The sequence below is a fragment of the Podarcis vaucheri genome (assembly GCF_965113315.1).
Source record: "Podarcis vaucheri genome assembly, chromosome: 8".
NCBI classification, from domain to species: Eukaryota; Metazoa; Chordata; class Lepidosauria; order Squamata; family Lacertidae; genus Podarcis; species Podarcis vaucheri.
This window is the reverse complement of record NC_138766.1, coordinates 24,724,461-24,746,679: the sequence shown is the minus strand read 5'-3', so window position 1 is coordinate 24,746,679 and position 22,219 is coordinate 24,724,461. Positions and strand designations below refer to the sequence as shown.

The 22,219-nt window shown below is 44.4% G+C and overlaps 1 protein-coding gene across 1 annotated transcript in view; it reads right to left on the bottom strand.

The window, feature by feature from the left end:
* The window catches only part of LOC309538622 (cadherin-6), a 165,811-nt gene extending 145,449 nt beyond the window's left edge, over nt 1-20,362 (bottom strand). The window contains exon 1 of the mRNA XM_082234346.1: nt 19,874-20,362. The gene's annotated coding sequence lies outside the window, so the exon portion shown is untranslated. The remainder of the gene's footprint in view (nt 1-19,873) is intronic.
* Nucleotides 20,363-22,219: the final 1,857 nt, after the last annotated feature.

Below are 22,219 nucleotides of genomic sequence, written 5' to 3'. Positions count from 1 at the left end.
AACCTCAGGGATATGTGGATTAGCAAATAACTAAATAGGTTTAACCAGTGCTGGTTTTTTTCTGGAGTGGTGCAGAGGTACGTATACCCCCTAAATATTTCGTGAATCTAAGTTTGGCCTCACTGAGGGGCAGTATTTCAATATGAGTAGGAAAATGAGAGTAACCCTAAACATTATTTGTAGGTGGGGGAGAAAGCACTGGATTTAAATATTAATAGGCGACAGAAACTGACTCATTGCACTTTTGTGGTGGGGAGCAGAGAGTAAGGGGGGTAATTTATACAGCCATTTCCCAGGACTTAAAAGCTGAACCTGAAATGTCTTCTCATAGGCTGGATTGCAGAAATCTATGGGTGAAGTTCTTGCTCTTAGCTTTTGCAAACAGACTGGTGGGTTGCAAACAGATTCAGAGGGTTAGGGGTCCTTCTGCAACAGTGTGGGAGGTTATATGGCGAGCTCCGGGGTGGGGGGAGTCGGTATTGAGATAAATCTCTCAATTGAAAGATTGCTGGATCAAAATCACCCTTTCATGAATGGAAGGGCCCTTTCTGTTCACTGAAGGACACCTTTGGAACCAAGCCAAGTTTTCCAGGGGAAAATGGAAAATTTGAGGGTGAGGAGCTAGGATCAAAGGGATAATTTTTGCTTAGCTAAAGAGGTTACATCCCTTATCTTCCTGTTCTTTCTCCCTCGTGTCTTGCATGTTCCCTGCTTCTTATTGCTTCTCTCCCCCAGACCTACTCTAGTGCTCTACTTTCACTATATCATATGGAAATCTCTACAAACACTCTATAAACTCCTTAGAGCAGAGTCCTGGCCTCTTATATTCTGTTAAGAGCCATGCACACTGCTATTGCTATTATTATTATTGTTATCATCATCATCATCATCATCAACAACAACAACAACATGCATGCACCTCCACACTCAGTTATTAGGGGCATCATAATATGTATGCCGGGGACGCGGGTGGCGCTGTGGGTTAAACCATAGAGCCTAGGGCTTGCCGATCAGCAGGTTGGCAGTTCAAATCCCTGCCATGGGGTGAGCTCCCATTGCTCGGTCCCTGCTCCTGCCAACCTAGCAGTTCGAAAGCACATCAAAGTGCAAGTAGATAAATAGGTACCGCTCTGGCGGGAAGGTAAACAGTGTGCTTAGTCATGCTGGCCACATGACCCGGAAGCTGTACGCCGGCTCCCTCGGCCAATAAAGCGAGATGAGTGCCGTAACCCCAGAGTCGGTCATGACTGAACCTAATGGTCAGAGGTCCCTTTACCTTTATATATATATATATATATATATATATATATATATATATATATACACACACACATATATATATATATATATGCAGGTTTTGGTGTCTTCGGGTGTCTTCCCGTGTAAGAGTCGGGGTGTCTGGGCGACGTTTCGACGAGGTCTCACTCGTCATCTTCAGGCTGGTGCTTTCGGCTTCTTGTTACTGGAACAGAGCAGAATCTGGTGTTTGAGTTCCTATAAATACTGTTGAGGGGTGTGGTGTATAGCCTCCAACGTTCTAGGCAGAGAGGAAGTTCCTAGATTAGTGTGCCTTTTCTTCTTTTGTTCCTTAATTACTTGAGGGATATCTTGAGTGATTTCATGAGTGATATTCTGAATATCACTGGGTGGGTCATTAAGTGTAGATTAGTTGCTAAAGCTTTCGTGTCTTGACCTCTTGAGCTTGTGAAGAGTTTTTCTGAGAAGATGGCTGTGCTGCATTTAGTTGTGCTCTGGCTTGGCTTCGTGTATAGGGGCGAGCTGTGATTTTGTGCCTTGTGCCAGCCAGATCTGTGTAGGGATTGCAGGGGGGTGCAGCATCCGGAGGTGCCACTATAGTTTGGCTACTGGATGGAGTCTGTAATATGTCTGTGGAGAGGGTCTGGGTTTGGGTCTGGTGTGGTTGATTGGTGACGGCGTTCTGTGTGCCTCTGGTTCTGGTGTCGGTTTTTGTGGGGAGGGCTAATTTCCAGATGTCTGGCAGGCGGGACGTGTCGTCACGCTTGTTCATGTTGTGAGGGTGTTTCTCTATCTCGATGGCTTCCATGATTATTCTCTTGTGGTGATGTTCCATGTTAAAGAGCAATTTGGAATCTGCAAAATTAATTTCGTGTCCTGTTTCTTTCATGTGTTGGAAAAGAGAGGAAGTTTTTTCTTCTTTTTTGACGGCATTCTTGTGTTCTGCGATACGTGCATTTATTCGTCTGTTTGTTTGTCCAATGTACGTGGCTGGGCAGACTTTGCAGGGTATAATCATGGAAGCCAAAAACCGACACCAGAACCAGAGGCACACAGAACGCCGTCACCAATCAACCACACCAGACCCAAACCCAGACCCTCTCCACAGACATATTACAGACTCCATCCAGTAGCCAAACTATAGTGGCACCTCCGGATGCTGCACCCCCCTGCAATCCCTACACAGATCTGGCTGGCACAAGGCACAAAATCACAGCTCGCCCCTATACACGAAGCCAAGCCAGAGCACAACTAAATGCAGCACAGCCATCTTCTCAGAAAAACTCTTCACAAGCTCAAGAAGTCAAGACACGAAAGCTTTAGCAACTAATCTACACTTAATGACCCACCCAGTGATATTCAGAATATCACTCATGAAATCACTCAAGATATCCCTCAAGTAATTAAGGAACAAAAGAAGAAAAGGCACACTAATCTAGGAACTTCCTCTCTGCCTAGAACGTTGGAGGCTATACACCACACCCCTCAACAGTATTTATAGGAACTCAAACACCAGATTCTGCTCTGTTCCAGTAACAAGAAGCCGAAAGCACCAGCCTGAAGATGACGAGTGAGACCTCGTCGAAACGTCGCCCAGACACCCCGACTCTTACACGGGAAGACACCCGAAGACACCAAAACCTGCATTCCTGTACCCGTGAAAATCTACGAAAGCATATATATATATATATATATATATATATATATATATATATATACTGTGACTTAGTGAGACATGAATGAGCATAGCCACCTTCTTAGCTCACATGCTCCCCCCCCAGCCACAAGGAATGTGGAGACATTTGGTTAACCACGGTTTGTCGTGTCATCTGCACCAAGCAACTGTGGTTTATATTAACCATGGTAAGTTTAAAGCAAGCAGACTTCAAAAATGTATGTTCTGAAGCTGGTTTGCTTAAACTAGACATCGCAAATGTCAACCACATATCCAGATGACACAGAAAGCTGTGGTCAAATAAAAGGGTAAAGCTTCTTAACTCCTCACAACCATGCGGGAGGAAGGAAGAGGAGACAGGAATATGGGAGCCCAGAAGGAATTATAGAATTTTACAGTTGGAAGGCACCACAGAGGTCATCTAGTCCCAACAACCTGTAATGTAGGGATCACAGCAAAAGAATTCCTGACCTCTGATTAAAAACCTCCATTGAAGGAGAGTCCACCATCTTCCAAAGTAATCAATTCCGCTGCCAAACAGCTGTTACCATCAGAAAGTTCTTCCTGGTGTTTAGTTGGAATCTCCTTTCTTGTGATTTTGAGGGTTGCCTTCTGGAGGCTAGGCTCCTGCCCATTTGGCTAAACCATAGCTTAGTCCTAACACCTGAACACAGCCAAAAGGTGTGCCAAGGCCTATGTTCCCAGCAGAGAGGAATTTGCTGAGTATGGTGCCTTCAGTCATAGGGCAACAGTGAGGAGAGCAGACCCTCTTCCTGCATTTTTCTATGTGCCAAACTTGAAGATACCCAAAGGCACAGAAGCACCTAACTTATACAAAAGGAAGATATGCATGGAGGTGAAGCTACCAAGGCAGTATATGAAGAAATACAGTCACTGAGAATCTAGGAAGAAGCCTGAAACACTGCTCTCTGAGTTAGTAGCCTGCGTTTATTTTTATACCTCCTTCATTAGCTCAGGAGAAATGCTGTGCTCCATTCAGAGACGCCCGAGATGTAAAAGTCCCACTAGGTCATCAATTCCAAATAGTCTGTTGAACCATAATGGCCAGGCTCCCAGCTACGCCGTGTTTCCTGCTGCCCTTTCTGAAGCAGCGGCTCCTGACAGGGATGTACATTAAGTGCTCTACATTTATGAGCTGAAACTCAGGGGAGGCCGTTTTGAAATAATATTGCGGCACAGAAATCCCTTCATGCAACCTACAGCCTGTTTGCTGTTTCTGCTCCCTAGGTGGCACCACAGATTAAGTGGACCATTTCTGTTCTGGCCAAAAAGGAGGTGCCCTAATGCCTTTGCAGGTGGGGTTGGAGATGAGGGTAGGAAAGACGACACGTAGCTTGAAATACCGAACGCGCCCAAGTTTGCCTTGCTAAATCTGAATACTCCCCCAGCAGTCCTGTTAAATATAAATTCGCTACAACCTACACGCTTCCCTGAGTTGTCAACAATAAATGAGCTGTCATTATGAATAACACCCGTTGTGTATTAAATGCGTTTGGTGAAAAGTTCAGGGTAATAGATCACCAGGAAATTAGGGTGAAGGCTGTACTTTAACTCTACTTGTTTGTGACAGTCGGCACACCAACAGCGACCTCGTGGTAACCAGACTGATGAAATTACAACCAGGGGGAGGCAGGCAGGGTGTGTGTGAGAATCTTTGATATCCTTAAAGTGTATGCAACATGGCAAACATTTCTAACAAATTTGGCAGTGCCAGCTCAAGCTTTTGTGGAGCTCTTGGGCAGGGGTGAAGGTGAGACCCTCTCTATCACTGCTTGCCAGTTGACTCAACCTCTCCCTCTGGGCCCAATCCACAAGAAGATAAGTTGAGCAGAGACTGCTGTTCCTATTCCTTGCTTTTGTCACTGCTTACATTGCATGCAGATAGTATGCCCTTGTGATGTATAAACTAGGTTTTTGTATAACAACAACAACAACTTTTATATACCCCACCCATCTGGTTGGATTGCTTCTAACACATACAAAAACATAATACAGTGGTACCTCAGGTTACATACGCTTCAGGTTACATACGCTTCAGGTTACAGACTCCGCTAACCCAGAAATAGTGCTTCAGGTTAAGAAGTTTGCTTCAGGATGAGAACAGAAACCGCGCTCCAGTGGCGCGGCAGCAGCAGGAGGCCCCATTAGCTAAAGTGGTGCTTCAGGTTAAGAACATTTTCAGGTTAAGAACGGACCTCCAGAACGAATTAAGTACTTAACCCGAGGTACCACTGTATAACATCAAGCAATAAAAACTTCCCAATACAGGGCTGCCTTCAGATGTCTTTGAAAAGTTGTGTTTCTCTCCTTGACATCTGATGGGAGGGCGTTCCACAGGGAGGGTGCCACTACCAAGAAGGCCATCTGCCTTGTTCGCTGTAACTTCACTTCTTGCAGTGAGGGAAGCACCTAAAGGTCCCCTGGAAACTACAGACTCACATTCCATCCCTTGTTACCCACACCTCACTTTTACTCAGTTGTATCTCTTGCTGGAGAGCCAGTATAGCGGTTAGACTGCTAGACTAATAACTGGGAGATAGGGGGTTCTAGTTCCCACTTGATCACAAAGCTCACTGAGTGACCTGCCTAACTGACCTCACAGGGTTATTGTGAGGATAAAATGGAGGGAGGGAGAGAAATATGTGTTCCTCCCTTTGGATAAAAGGAGGAATATAAATTTAATAATAATAATTAAAAAATGATAAAATTCAGGTTGCCTTATTATTAATTGTTGCTTTTTTATTTTATTTTTTTGGTGTGGTTTTTCAGTGTCGTTCCAAATGTTGGGTCAGTGTGTGGTAATGGGTGGTTATGGCATGTACAGGGAGCAGCTGAGAATCTCATCACCACATAGGACCTTTTATATAATACAGGTCACTTCCAGGAATCAAAAGCAAGTGTTTTACTTTCTGATCAAAGAACGGCACAGTGATGGGAGGTGAGAGTCATTTGCAAAATGGTGCTTTTGCTTGTGAAACATTAATTAAGCGTATACTGGAACCATATCGTGTGACTTCAGATAACAGATCCTGTGGAAAATTAAGTGCACTACCAATTTCATGGGGCTTAGGGGAGACATGCTTATCTCTACATGAAAACGGGCTGGAATTCTGAAAATATGATGTGGGATACAGCAGGCAAGGGCTTCTGAGCCTGTGGCTACCAAGCAAGGTTGTGCTCCAGCATCTCTCTAGCTTTTCTTTTCTTTTCTTTTTTACAAATTAAGCACCAGAGAAAAGCAAGTTGCTTGCAAGGAGAAGCATTACAGGGGAACAGAGCACAACACGACTGGAAATGTATTCCTCTGGGCAGCGGAAAGGAGAGAATGTCACGATGCAAAATGAGAAAGGCCCCGAAAGAGCGGGTAAAAAGATATCTTTCAAGGGATCAGCCAGAGTTGCTTACAATCTGCTGCAAGCCTTATTGTATTTTGTTCCTGCGCTGTAGGCCTCGTGAAGTTTGGAAACTTGCAATAAATGTCGTCCCCCCCCCCCCGCTGGAGCAGATTAATAAACGATAGTGCATTTATCAATTCAGCACACCTCACGTTATGAGGCCAGCATTAAAAAAAAATGCTTCCAGTCCTGTGGGGCAGGGTTGCATTTCAGATTTCAGTAAGGGGAAGGAGGAAGAGATTTCTGGGAAAGGAGGAGAGAGAGAGAGAGAGAGAGAGAGAGAGAGAGAGAGAGATATTTTCAGCAAGTTTTGAAGGCCTGTTCTTGGACAAATGGATGCTGGGTTTGGAAGCAAATACAGTGGTACCTCGGGTTACATACGCTTCAGGTTACATACGCTTCAGGTTGCAGACTCCGCTAACCCAGAAATAGTACCTCGGATTAAGAACTTTGCTTCAGGATGAGAACAGAAATTGCGCAGCAGCGGCGTGGCAGCAGCAGGAGGCTCCATTAGCTAAAGTGGTGCTTCAGGCTAAGAACAGTTTCAAGTTAAAAACGGACCTCCAGAACAAATTAAGTTCTTAACCCGAGGTACCACTGTAGTAAAATCTAGAGTTTCAAAAGATGGTTGCAGACCTTCAATGCTACTGCAGTTAAAATCCCAAGGTCACAAAGTTTAGGTTAACTACTCTTGCTGCTTGATGCTTTATAGAAAGTCAGCTCAAAGGCTGTGGTATGGAAAAACAGCTGGCAGCTGATGTTCAAAAAGCAGTTCCTGATCCCAGCCGCATTTCTAATTCTTGTTTCCTTGCAAAACATAACATGCTAAATATGCCTCCTTGCCTGGACTCCTGCCCCTGTTACGTCTTCCAGAAGCCTGGTTTTCTATGTTGCAATTCTCTTGAAGGCATGCAGAATTAATACAATTAGAAACTAAAAAGCAAACATATTTAACATTATTGTAATCATAAATACATATAGCATTTGCCGCCCATTTTGCACTTGCGTCTTGGTTGTGCCTGAAGCTGGTACACTTTCACCCTATTTATACTATGGGACTTAAATGGTTCAATCCTGTGCATGGTCACTAAGAAAGTGAGAAATGCACAGGATTGTAGTCTCAAACCACCCATAAAAACAACCATTCACTCTTCCCTTTTGAATGGCTCTATGGGAAAGAAGCTCACAAAGACGTTTCTCCTGCCCTGCATGCATCTATACTTTGAATTAGGAGTCTCCAAAAATCTAATTCACATCTGCTGAATTGTACAGTTGGAAGGGACCACAAGGGTCATCTAGACCAACCCCCTGCAATGCAGGAATATTTTGCTCAACGTGGGGCTCGTACCCACGACCTTGAGGTTAAGCGTCTCATGCTCTACCAACTGAGCTCTCCCCTGTATTCCCTTCTGCCTTTAGTGAACAGTTTCAGCAAAGGGCTGCCTCTTATTTCTGAAAACTTTTTGTTAATGCTTCAGTTGAATACGACTTTCACGCCACAACTGAAGTTTCTTCTCTTAAAAAGCAGAGTACTGGTAGGAAGACATCCACACAGCTTGTTAACCATTATCTGCAGCCTTGCAGTTTGTTCCTGACCTGGTTAATTGGAAGCATTATAAAGTGTTATTTCTTCTTCACTGGGTCTTCTTCTGCAATGCTGTCGGAAACAAGAGTACTCTGCAAGAGAGCTGAGCTGTGCCATCAAAGACGATCTTCCCGCAAGTTAATTGTAATCAGCTAAGATTTGCAAGAGCTCAACCAGGATTAGGATTGATAAGTGAGGTAAAAAATTGCCTTCCTCAAGTCATCACCCAATTCACCATTCAAGTAGGGAGGTAAGCCTTGAGTGTCAAAAAAAATTTCCCACTCTGAGTTTGTGCACATTACAGATGATAGCTAGATGATCGGGACCTACCAATTAACATCAAACAGTGGATTGCAGTGATTTACCTTCTTATTTCAGATGGAGATTTCTGTTTTAATTCTGGTAGCTAAGGCTGCAAGCTCATGTGCACTTGCTTTAGAGTGAATCCCGTTGAACTGTGTGCCATTTACTTCTGAGTAAGCAAAGCTGTTGGCATGTTTCAGATGAAAACAGGGGCACTGTTGTGTACTTTGTACCACCACCTCTTCTCCCATCAAGGATCGGGGCCTGATTACAGTGCATTTACGTCTGAGTAAGCATGTATAACACGTGCTTTATGTTTTGCTGTAATTTAGTTTTCTCTAGATTGGACATTTACAATTGGAGGTTACAATTTGTGCTGCTTGATGATTCTGGGCTGTTTCTTGAAATATATTAAAATGTATAGAGGTTTTTTTAATTAAAAACAAAACCTTAGTGGGGGAAATTAAGTTACAAAAGAAACACTACTATTTTCACCTTTAGGAAACATGCAAAGTTGTGATTTAATTGCATGTAAACATGAAAATATCCAGCCTAGCTGTTTTGTTTTCATTTTCAGCTTGGATCAGGGGTAACAAGTACGATGGCAGTTTGCAAAAAAATAACTTCTTGAAGCCTAAACATACGCATGTTTATTCAAAAAATAAGTCCCACTGAGTTCAGTGGTGTCTGTTTCCCAGTAAGGGTGCTTCGAATTACAGGCTCAGTACGACTTTCTTCCACTGCTTTGGCTAGAACTGCAAATTGCCTTCCTCATTCCATCATAGAAGACATTGAGACATGATGGAAAGATGCCCTGATTCTTTTGAAGAGCTAAGCAACAACAGAATATCCTTCTCTGGGTATTGCTGCTCTGCGGTGCAGGGCGATCATCTATGAATCCCATCTGGCATCATCTTGATCAGAGCGCAGCATGCGGAACATAACCACCAACAACTTTTTGCTTTAATACCGAGCAGATTTTTATTCCGGGCTGTGCTTGGAATTGCCAAGTGAAAGACAGTGCTTTTGTTGTTGTTTGTCACTAGCAAATCTGTATCCTGGAGTTTCCCTTCCCAAACCATTATACCAGGCTTCCTCAACCTTGGCCCTCCTCCAGACTACAATTCCCATCATCATTGACCACTGGTCCTGCTAGCTAGGGATCATGGGAGTTGTAGGCCAAAAACACCTGGAGGCCCAAGGGGAGTTAGCAGCCCTCACTTGGCCTCTCACACATGTGGGATGGAGAAGGGTGGGATGATTGTATCCAATGATGGCTTTAGCTTAGTGGAAAGAACGTGTTTTTTACTCATTCTCCTTTCTGCTTCATAGCATATCCCGTTCTGTTCCCCCAAGGTCGGGAGCAGCTTTTAAGGAAAAAGGGGAGGAGCTTAAGAGGTGCGAGAGCTTGAAAGGAATGGGGGAGGGGAATCAGATTCCACAATTTGCAGGCGCCACAAGTGAGCAAGTGGATAGGGTTGGCATAAGTCTGGAATTTCCAGGACATGTCCAGGATTCGAATGACAAAATCGGCAAAATGTCTGGGTTTTTGTCAACAGGACCAGGAAGCTGAACAACTTTCAGGTTCACTTCCCCCCCCCCCCAAAGCTCAACAACTTTGAGGTTCATCTCCCCTACAAGTCCTTTCCACCAGGCAAAAGCTACCACTGGACACAACTCATTCTATAGCACCTATTTAAAAAAGTGGGTGGAGAGTTTTAATTTGCAGCCTCCAACACAAGGAGTTTGTTTTAACAGAGAGAAATTTAAGGTATCAAAACAGGTGCAGTGATAGCTTATTCAGAAAGTCTGAATGTGTGTGTGTGTGTGTGCGCGCGCGCACTACACGGCATAAAGGAACATTGGAAAAGATACAGCACATATTTTATATTGCAAATGAAATCTAATAGCCACTTTCTGACTATAATTAAATATTTCTTCATCTCTCTCTCTCTCGCACACACACATTCTGGCAATGAAGTCTAATTAATCCACAAAATTCCTCCCCGCATTGCCAAGACATTATGAAATGGATTGTTTTGAAACATAGCAAGGCTGGCAAACTTCTGAGCTTGAACAGATGGAAGATGTATATGCTATCAGTGTTTTTGGGGATCGGACAGCAGTCTGCATGAGGCAGTCAGTGTGGTATTGTTGCATCTTTCACACTGATGTTTGGGGTAGCATTCTCATTTATGAACAGCTGGAGTCAGACAACAGTTCTCAAACAGGTTCTCTGATTCCCCATCATGTACACACTTATTTCTCTTGTTCTGTGCTTATTATTTGATTTTTAAATGTTTTTTTTTTCATTGCAAATTTATTAGAGAAAAGGAAAAAGGAAAAGAAAAAAGAAGCAACAAACCTATCGGCTCACGTTAACAATACAATCAACACCGAAACATCCATTTAATTTACACATACAGATTCATATATGCCATCCAAATGTCCAAAGAGATATCCAAATTAATTTGGTGTTTATAAAGGGACGCGGGTGGCGCTGTGGGTAAAACCTCAGCACCTAGGACTTGCCGATCACATGGCCGGCGGTTCGAATCCCCGCGGCGGGGTGTGCTCCCGTCGTTCGGTCCCAGCGCCTGCCAACCTAGCAGTTCGAAAGCACCCCCGGGTGCAAGTAGATAAATAGGGACCGCTTACCAGCGGGAAGGTAAACGGCATTCCATGTGCTGCGCTGGCTCGCCAGATGCAGCTTTGTCACGCTGGCCACGTGACCCGGAAGTGTTTGCGGACAGCGCTGGCTCCTGGCCTCTTAAGTGAGATGGGCGCACAACCCTAGAGTCTGTCAAGACTGGCCCGTACGGGCAGGGGTACCTTTAAAGTATGCTCAAATGTAATAACAGATGTGTACTAGATGCTGAGCATTTGTCCTTCCAGGCTCCAAGTGTAAGTCTCTAAGTGACCACAAGGGCTTATAAAATCCATGTGTGTTGTCCCATGGGCACCTTAGTCAAACAAGTTTGGCAGAGGTTTAAAAGGCTACCAGTTACAGGTTAAATTCCCCACTCTGATTCGTGACTGGATCATCCTTTCCAAGCTTCCTTGAAGAACTTTTAGAGAACATTTGTGATTTCTCCTAAACTTAGAAAGACCCAGCTAGGCCTCCTGGGAACACTGTGGGTGTATTTCCACATCCTTGCAACTTGGTACATTTGGGAAAGTGGAGGGAGGAAACTGTCAGCAGAAAAGACTCATGAGAGCTGAGGTCTCATCTTAAATTCCCACCGTCCATATCAGCAACGGAGGCTTTAATCATTCAGAGGAATCCTCCCAAGGACTTTGATTTAAATATGGTAATTGGCAAGACCGCGAGGAGAAAATTTCTTGGAAGAAATAAAGCTCTGGGACTCCCTTTGACATTGCAGGTTCTGAGCTAGTGCAGAAGTCTTCATTGCAGATAAGAACCCTGGGCTTTCAGAGGTCATCTCTGATGCTTGCTCTCTCCCACCCGTTCCCAGTCTTACCAGCTAGTTTGGGGGCTTGAGAAGGGAACTTTTAAAGCAGGATGGGCTGACAGTGCAGAGGGCTGTCACTGAGCCATTATGAGCCAACATCAGGAGGTTTGATGGATGCTTAGCTTAATGCTTCAGAGGGTAGGGGTTTCAGATTGGGGAGTTCATATCCTGAACAAATCATTCTCCATATCTGCTGCAATCACTGTGTGCTACAAAGCCTGTGGGAAAAATCAGAGGTGATAATGGGATGAGAGTGCACACCATGTGGACCATTATGGTACACCATGCCTCTTTCAAATCAACCTTCAACTCTCAGAAAATCCAACTAATTATTCCGTAGAAGGAACATTGGAGTGTTTGCAGTGAAGACCCCGATACACCACACACTCATACCTTTCATTTTATTCTTAAGAGATCATCTGTTATGTACTGAAGTTCTCACCCTGGGCCAGCAGGGGGATACTGTAGATAGTTCAGGTCCACATATGCAAATAAGGGATCGAACGTGACGTTCAGTGATTGGATAGTTACAGAAAGTTGTTACAGTTATGTTGTAGTGGAGCTCTATATAAGCAGGCTGGCTGAACCCTTCAGTTCAGTTCTGGTCTGCCCTGTCCATCGTGTCTTGGAGCACCATCAAAAGACTGGTACCCCAAGTGTCTAAAAGACAACTCGACTCTCACCGCGTACACCTGAGAGACTACCAGGGAAACGACATTCCCGTGGTAGGCTGAACCCTTCAGTTCAGTTCTGTTCTGACCTGTGGATAAACAAGAGCTGTTTGGAGAATCGCTGTGTCGTCTGATATGTTCACCCACAACTTAACATCATCCCTATAGTATGCCATGCTCCAAAGTTGGGGGAAGTTGTGACTAGAGAAGTACTGGTCAAATTGTACTTCATGGTAATTCCTTCTTGCTCCTGCGGGCCTGAGGATCTCCTGAAAGAGAAGAAGGAAACGATTCCTTCTTCAGGCAGGAAACAAAAATAGTTTCCAAGGGAAGCTCTCTGGAGGAGGAGAAAATCAGTTGTGTAGGATGATGCAGTCAGCCAGTATGGCTATATGAAAGAACGCCTGCATTAATCTATTTGCCATGAAGCAAAAATGCTATCTAAAATAGCATTTGGGCAGGTGTTTTTTGTTTGTTTTTAATACCTACTGCTTAGAAAGGTCAAAGCAATGCATTACTGGACATAGGTGACTTTAATAACCAGTAGTCAAGTGAGCAGGAAGTGCCTGTTTTTTGTGTTATGTCACTCTATGTTAAGATTCCGTCACCTGAACTCAAAGGGTTTTCTGGAGTGGGAATTGATAGGGTCACAATGGAAGGGCTGCTATATGGAAGCTCAAAAACATGGAACAATCTGACTGTACTGTGTACTACCTTAGACTGCTACCTCTTCGTAATTTTTATTCACATTTCAGGTAGAGGAATTATGAACTGAGTTTGTCCATATATATTTGTAAAAATAAAATTGTCCAGACAAACTTTTATCAACCCAGTTTGTTTGTTTTTAAGTGCACTATCCAGCTACTTTTAACTCCTAGTGTTTTTACTCTGATGTGTTTGCTTACTTTCCCTGCTGAAACCCCTGAGTCAGAGAAAAGCTCCGTAATTTGTATTTTACAAATGAATGGACTGCTTAATCACAAGACTCTCTAAGGCGTATATGAAATAAAATCACCAATAAAACACAGCTCAAATCCACAAAACTGTTAAAATATACCTGCATAATTATCAATGCAGATAAAAATCAGTAAAACTTTTAAAAACAAATATTGGATAACTGAATTATGCAGCCTGGAAAGCTTGCTGAAAATAAATAATAAAGCAGTTTAATTTTGGCAGAATCTTGTCCTATTATGCTTGATGAAGAAAAAAACACTTCTGGGATCAACAAGCAGTCATGCTTATTTTATTTATTTATTTAATTAAAATTTCTGCAGCACTTGATTGCAAAAACAATCAAACCAACCAACAAACAAACCCCTGACAGTGGCTTATTACTGTGTTTTGGAAGTCTTCCTCTGCAAACAAGTATACTTTATATTAAAACTGCATTTCCATACTTAGTCAATTAATTGGTTAGATCAATCAATTTTTTTAAAAAAAACCTTTTATTTGACATACAAGTTGCCCCTGATTAATTCGGCAACATTATAAAATAATAGTAATTGTTATTTTTAATAGCAACACTTATGAACATTACAGAAGGTAAGCAACACCCATAGGAGGATGTGTCTCCTCTAAGCTGGTTGTCGATGCACAACATGAAACATCGTTTTTTGTTTTAAAAACCACCTTACTCATCAGAAAATTCGTGCAAATTTGATCAACTAAAAATGCATATAATCGGAAAGCTACGCATTCTTTAACCAAGTGTCAACTCCAAACAAGAGAGACAGAGGGGAAACTCTTTATCCTAATAAGGATAAGTTGTTTTGTGGAAATGCAATGCATTATGTTATACGCACTCCTGAAGACTGAAATTGCTGCGTAGACAAATAATAATTTCTGAATAACTAAAATTGCTGTGTAGGGAAACGATGAGCTGACTAATCTTCCAAACCTGCATTGAACAACTAGGATGATGTGACTATGTAGCTGCCACAAGTCATGATAAATGTCCTTTTGGTGTCCTCATCGTTTTGCTCTACTGATGCAAGGAAGACCCAGGATGTCCTCAATTTGCCAGGTGGAGCGATAGCAACACAGCATCACTATCTATGGAGTGTTAAGAAACTGCTGGAATAGTTTTTGCTACTTTCCAGGAGTTGTGACGGCTATAGATTCAATATTCCCTTATTCTAGGGAACCGAATAAATATAAAAGAATCTGTGAATGCTGTCATTGTCTACAGCAAGGCATGGTGCCTAAGGAGTAGGTGGGGCGGCTATGTTGAAAGCGAAGTTTTATCAACCTCCAGCATGACCTCATGGTCACACCATTCAATATTGTCTATCAGTGCACAACGTTTTCCCCCACATTCTCTGTGTGTCTCAATTTTAAAAAGTACACTGGCAAACAAAACTGATTTCAGATTGGCTAATATGTAGTATTTCAGTCAAAAATTCATGGGGGTGGGGGTGTTATTGAGGGAGGGGGTTGCCAGAAAGATGTAGACTAGAATAAGGCCATGATTCAGCAGAATTCAAACCACCGTTAAATCTCACCGATTTTTCCATTGAATACTATATTCTTAACATTTCCTGAACTGTGCTTGATTAAATCAACAACAAATCAAAATGACCAATGCTTACAATTTTATTGCAGCCTTTTTAGGAGTTATGAAACTTGCTGTCCTATACGATCAAATGTGACGTTACAGGAGCTGACCTGATAAACATTTTCTCTCTGAAGAATACCTGTGTGTGTGTGTGTGTGTGTGTGTGTGTGTGTGTGATGGGGAAGGGGGAGGTCCGAATGGTTTTTAGGGAAGCGAAGCTAAATACCTTGGCCAGGGCCATATAGGAAGACTATGCCAAGAGCAAATGATTGCCACCCAGATATCCAGTTTCAAATTAAAAGCCCAACTTTTACTTCCCTTCTTGACAGGTACAGAAATACACACACACATACACTTCTCAATAAGAGCGAGGGAATGCCTTGATAAAAAAAAGCTTTTAAAAACCAAACATTACTGTAATTTACCAAATAACAATGCACATTTCTTTCCCTCCAGACTGCTTATTTGAATCACAATTATGATACTTTCCAGTGTACTATTCAGTATTCAAAGGGGTAGGGGTTTCTAAAATGCACTGGTAATCTGCTTAAACCTATTTGTTAGGTAAATGAGGTAGACAGCCGCTGAGTTAAAAACTGTATTTTTGAAACAACCATACATTTCAGAGTGAGTCACTTCTCTGTCCTTCGGGACCATACCCCGACTTCATTCAGATTGGGATACCAGGGCCAAAACCAATGATGCAAGGAACATTGCTTATGCCAATTTTCCTTCTCTCCCCCCCGCCCCCGCCCCCCCCAAAATACCATCCAAAGTTGATAACTAATGTCTATAACGTGAAAGACAACTACCACACTCACTCAGCAGAAAAGACTGATTTGCTAGGACATAGTTTATGAAATGAGTCGGGTGAATTGATATGCACACTCAACGTATACACGGTGACGGATAAGCGATAGGAATGGTAGCTACAGCAAAAGGAATTACAATCCCATCCAAAACTGTATGTCCAATTCTGGAGCATTCTGACCAAATGATTATTGAAACCAAAATCGTTTAGAAACATCAGGAGAAGCACAGCAGCTTAAAAAGGCACATGGAGAAAACTTATGTAAACTAACAGGAACCATAAGACAACATGCAAAGGAAATTAGCATTTTTTCTTCTTGCACAATTTCAGAGCAGGCCAAGGAGTAAACTGCATTACTGACGCAAACATAAATTAAGCAACTGAACCCATAGTTTGGATGAATTCATAAATTTATGCTTTCATCCTGGAGGTACTCCTTCTTGACGTGTGTTTATTGAGTGCTTCCCTCTTGTTGTACTATATATAATTTCAGTAGATCAATATAGGAATTACAGCAATCCTTATGCAATGTGAAGAAGATCCATAGCTGGGCCTGATACCATTTCTCTATATAGCACCAACTTGATTTATACTGCCCCTCTCTAAAGACTTACTGGAAGGTAAAATGAAAGTGCATGAGATTTGTGTATTACAAATGGGCTTGAAGTGTTAACATGATGCCATAGGCATTGGAAATGTTTTCAGTTTTGTTAATTTCACACATTTCTAGCTGAAATGCAGAAATAATGCTGTACTCATAATAATCTTTAATTTGGGAGTTGGGTTTTCCCCCCAAAAAAGCACAACGTATCAATGTCAGACAGTCATTCAAATAGCAAAAGAGTAAAATATTCCAGCAAAGGATGAATCACAATAGTTAAATGTAACAACTGTACAAGTTCTCAACGCATAAAAGCGGCCCATTTATCATGTCACATAGAGAGCTGGACTTTATTATCTTTTCAAATCCCAGATCAAACAAGTTAACTGGAGTGCGGGTGGCGAGGAAGAGAATCTTCCCTGAAAACAGTTTCCACTCAAATATATATATATATAAAAGAATATGATGAAGCAAAACACATGTCTCAAAAGAAGGAAACACTTTGAAGGGGAATCACTAATCTCACTGAGACATTATGAGAAGTAGAAATACAATCTGGTTAACAGAACTTGTCTGTGAAAAGCTTCCAGCAAGTTTCGAAAAGTAGTTTACTAATGTTCAGCAGAGGGAGATGGAGAGAGAGAGAACCATTTTATTCAATGCAAGTTACCAAATGCATTATGCTTTATTGTCAAAGCCTGCAGAAATACTAAACATCTTTTTCACTGGTGACGACTTTCACTGGGAATCTGACATAGGAGTGAGGAGGTGGATGCTGAGAAGTGCAGATTTTTAACAGAGAATGATGCGGGTTTAAACTTCTCCATTGCTCTCACTTTTTAATGGCAAGCTATAGATATAATCTTTGATGGCTAGCCTTGAGATACGAGATAACAGGAAACTGGTGTGAAAACCGCTTTAACGAAAAAAACTAGCAAGTCCCTAGAGGGTTCACCAGCTTTCAAGAGCCTCGAATGGCTGCACAGGATAACTGCAGGGAGCTACCATCAGACTGAATCACTTCCACTTGCCTTTAAGACATTCTTTCCCCACTGCCTCTGACTGTTATTTCTGAGTAACCAGTTAGTTTTGGGTCGCAAATCACTTGAAATTTGGGCCAAAGGACTCTCAGTGCAATTTAAAACCAAGAAGCAGATAAGTGCTAGAGCCTGTCTGATGATATCAGAATAAAGAGACTTGGTCCTGCAGTTATTTATTAGGACACTGGACTGGAGTTGCTTATACGAGCCAATTCAATCAGATGCTCTCACTGTGGCAGCCCGATGGAAATCTATGTTTGTATCGGGGTGAAGGAATCTGTTTGATCTCATCCCACCAGACACACCCTCCTTCCCAACTGAACGTTATCGACTCATTCAACCCCCTCCCCCCTTAAGAAAGGGGGGAGAGAGAAAGAGTGATCTGTAAAACATCACTCTTTAGGGAGGGGCCGCTAATCGAATGTATGGAGCCCTTAAAGTTCCATGCAAACACTTTCTGGCAGAAACCATGTACGCTGTTGAAATTCTATCCCACGAATCAAGCCTTTGTCATGACCGGAGGAAGAATATGCATATATGTCTCTGGTGAACCCAGAAATGTACATTCCAGCCAATCCTTTCCCGGTACACATTGTCTCATATGCCTCTAAGGAAAAAAAAGCAGAAGCAATGCCAAGACTCCGTATGTACACACACACACACAGCGCATAAATACTTAACTATGAGAGTATCCCTAATGTGGTCCTGCATCAACATCTGGCATCCCTTGTGCGCACACAAGATCTCCGTATAAAAGCTGAGCACACAGCTCTGCACACAACTTCCAAAGCAGTAATCATGAACGGCATAGTTACTCATGTGCACAGTTTCGTCTGAGTACGCAGTGAATGGAGCACACACGCATAGCACTTTCCGCTAAGGGTGCGCTATTCGCACAAGAACTGCACGAAGACTCCCCCCCCCCAAACAAATGAAGTGCCCTTACTCTCTTGGATCAGGTTAAAGAGCACGCCCCCCCCCGCCCCGTGCTCCGTTAAGATCTTGTGATAAGAAAACTTTAAATCATAGGTGTCATAAAGAGACATCTCCTGTTCCCTTTCTGGTTAAAGGTAACAGATGTGCTGCTGGGATGAGTGCAATTTAAGCCATTAAACTTCTTGATCCCTGAATGTCACCAGGGGGGACCATATAGATGAACATCCAGTTGCACTTACAAAGCACTGCATTTAACTCTCCATAAAATATGGATTTTATTGCAGCACTGTCAAGACCTCATTCCACAACCGCTGACCTCTATGCCCAGATGCAAACCTTTAAATCAAAAACGCTATACGCAGGAAAGCTTGGGGGTGAGGTTATGCACACACACACACGCACAATGCATACATGCAACGTGTTTCAATACATATAGTTTTGCCAGAAACGTGTTTCACCCTGTGACTGAATTTTCTATAGGTGCTCAACTTCAGCATCCCACGTTCATTCACCTTGCACACTGCCTCTTCTTCAGGCGCAAAGCATTCCATGCTTTACCAGGTTTCTGTGCCATCTCCAGCAACTCTCCCTGCTCTCCCGACTTTTCCTCAAGGAAAGACCTCTTTCCAACTGTGTACGTTCTCTAGATCAGTATCCCGACCCCCCTCCCTTTCCTTCTGCCTTATGAGATCCATATCAAATCCAAAGAGAAGGCTACCATTATTATTCTTGGGATTTCTCTGCTTCGTAGCGAGAGGCGCGTGTGATTTTGTGTGTGTCGGGAGGAGGTGTTTCAGGGTGTCCAAAGAGCTTCCTAGTGGCATCAACAGAAGGCGCCCCATTCTTTACCTTGCCTAAACGAGCAGCAAAGATGCTGCTCCTATCAAGCACTTCAGTTGCTCGCATCCACTTAGCATCCCATCCATGCGCAAAAAAGAGGAAGAGAAATGACAAGAACTCCCATCCCCAGCTTAAAAGAGCGCATCGCCGGCCATGTGCCGCCACACTGGCATGGTGCTCCCATAGTAACGGACCTGCCAACTTTTCGTTTTTTTTGTGTGTGTGTGTGTGCGCAAATAACAGGGTTTCATTAGCATTTGCAGCAGACCAAACAAGAAGAGAGGCGGAGGGGTATTGGGGGGGGGGGGGAGGAGAGAAGCGGCAAACCAACCGACCCACCGAACCGAGAAAAACACGGGTAGCGTAGAAGCCAACTCCTAGGAGCCGAGGTCCCTTCAATAAAATATTTGACCCCCCAGCCCCCCCCAAAGTTGATGGGCAAAAAGATGGGTGCCCCATCTTGTGATCGATTATGCAGTAAGGGCTTACCTCCCCCCCCCCCGCGATGTTTTATTCAAGTTGGCACCGCTTGCCTAGAACGTAGAGTCGGAAGGATCATCTAGTCTAACCCTCCCCGCAATACCTTTGGCCCCCGCGCGGGACTCGAACCCTCGACCCTGAAGAGTCTCACGCTCTGAGCTCTCCCGAACCGGCGACGGAAGAAGAGGAAGAAGAAGACAGAAGAAGAAGAAACCATCGGTTCCTTACCGGCTCAGTAGAGAAGGCGAAAGGGATGCGCCAAGTTGCTCGCCGGCGCCGAGTCGAGTCGGGAAGCGACGCAGCGGGCGGCTCTTCTCCGTCCGCCTTCCGCCGCCGAAGCTACTTGCGCGGCACCGAAGCTCCCTCTCATCACTTCCAAACTCCGGCGTGGAGGAAGGCGAGGCAGCCGGAGGGCAGCTCTCCCTCGGCGGACTCGGTCCCTAAGGCAGCGTCCCGGAGTCCTTGGAGGGAATGGAAACTCGCCAGGAAAGATGTAGAAACAGGAACACACACACAACACAAAAACACACGCACACACACAGCCCTGCCGGCTTTTTTCCTTTTAACCTCGCAGAACACACACGCGCGCACGCCAACGGTGCGCCCTGCTCTTAATGCGGCGCCTCGGGAGCCGGAGCCGCAGCTCTGCGGACGGGGAGGTGAAGGGCTGAGGAGCAGCGAAGGCGCCTCTTGCAGGCATCCAGCGATTCGCGAGTGAATGGGGTGGGAGGTGCGAGGAGGAGAAGGAGGAGGCCTTTCTGGAAGACGCCCGCCTCCCCTCCTTTGCCGCCGCCGCCGCCGCCGCCTCCTCGCGTGGCAGAGAAAAGCGCGCTCTTCTTGGGAAGTCTTGCGGCCAAGCCCTCAGGAGTTTGATGAATGAAAGGCCGGTGAGGGGGTGAGACGGTGGGGTGAGGTAGTTTCATGACCTGCAAGGGGGAGGGTGAATCTCTAATGCGGGACCCCACTCTTGCAGAAGGTGGGGTCTCCAGGTGAAAGGGGATGGACAAGGGCCCTGCCTGAGACCGAGGATAGCAGATGCTGCCCAGTCAGTGCTGGCTGTGCTGAAGCAGACGCACCAGTGGTGTGGCTTGGTAGAAGCCCATCAGATGGACCAATGGCTCAGTAGAAGCCCATCAAATGGACCAAGGGTGTGGCTCAGTAGAAGCCCATCAGATGGACCAATGGCATGGCTCAGTAGAAGCCCATCAGATGGACCAATGGCGTGGCTCAGTAGAAGCCCATCAGATGGACCAATGGCATGGTTCTGTAGAAGCCCATCAGATGGACCAATGGCATGGCTCTGTAGAAGCCCATCAGATGGACCAATGGTGTTGCTCTGTAGAAGCCCATCGGATGGACCAATGGTGTGGCCCAGTATAAGCCAATCGCTGTGGGCTGTGCTGACGTAGGTGGACCAATGGTGTAGCTTAATAGAAGCCCATCAGCATGGGAGATGGACTAATGTGGCTCAGTATAAAGAATAGGAGCCAACTCCTAGGGGCTGAGGGGGGCTTTGAACCCCCCATAAAATTTTTGAGGGAGCTGCCCCTCCCATGTCGATGGGCATTGCCATTCTAATGGTGAGTGTGCACGGTGTCATGTGATCGATTATGCAGGGCGGGACTTGCTTGTCCCTTCCCCCAAGAAATATTCTATTGAAGGCGGCACCCCTGGTATAAAGCAGCTCCCTCTGTTCTGTTCATTGACTGTGCTCAGCTTCAAAATGGTTCTGCTGGTCCAGATAAGGCCGGCCGTACCATTAGGTGGCATGATGCTGCTGCTTTGGGCAGGAGATTTTGGGTGTCAGGAAAAGGCAGCAGGTGGTTATGGTTTTTTTGCTGTCAGGGAGGGAGCTGTTCCTCGGATTTTCTGCCTCAGGTGCCTAAAGAACTTGGCTGGCCTTGTATATCATGCACCTACTTAACTTTGAGGCTGAGAGCATGGGACAATTTGCTGCCCTGCTGCAGGAAGTAATGTGTGTTGGGCTAGCCTTGGACTCAGAATGCTGTTGCTCAAGCAATGATGGGACCCAGGTGGTCATATCATAGAACTGTCGAGTTGGAAGGGACCCTGAGGAACATCTAGTCCCACCCGCTGCAATGGAGGAATATGCAGCTGTCCCTTAGAGGGATTGAACCTGCGACCTTGGAGATATCAGCAACACACTCTAACCAACTGAGCTATCCATATCATGTGATGCCCATATCAGCTGCTTCTGGAGCACTTCTGAGCCCAATTTTAAGTGTTGGCTATGACTTTTAAAGCCACAAAGCAGTTTGGATCCAGGTTATTTGAAGGCCTGCTACACTTATTTATCATTAAGTTTATCTAGTGCCCTTTATCCAAAGATCACAGAGCAGATCACTTTCACCAGGCTGATGTCAACAACTGAGGCTTTTCTCATTTGCCTCCTGCCAGGAGCAGTTCAGCCATTGGGAACAAGGCAGAGGGCATTCTCCAAGGCTTGGGATTTCATTCCCCTTTGGGCTGTGCCAGACCACAACAGTGTATACCTTTTGGAAAGGCCTTATGACTCACATTTTCCCCATTGGCTTTTCCTTGAAAGATTCTTAT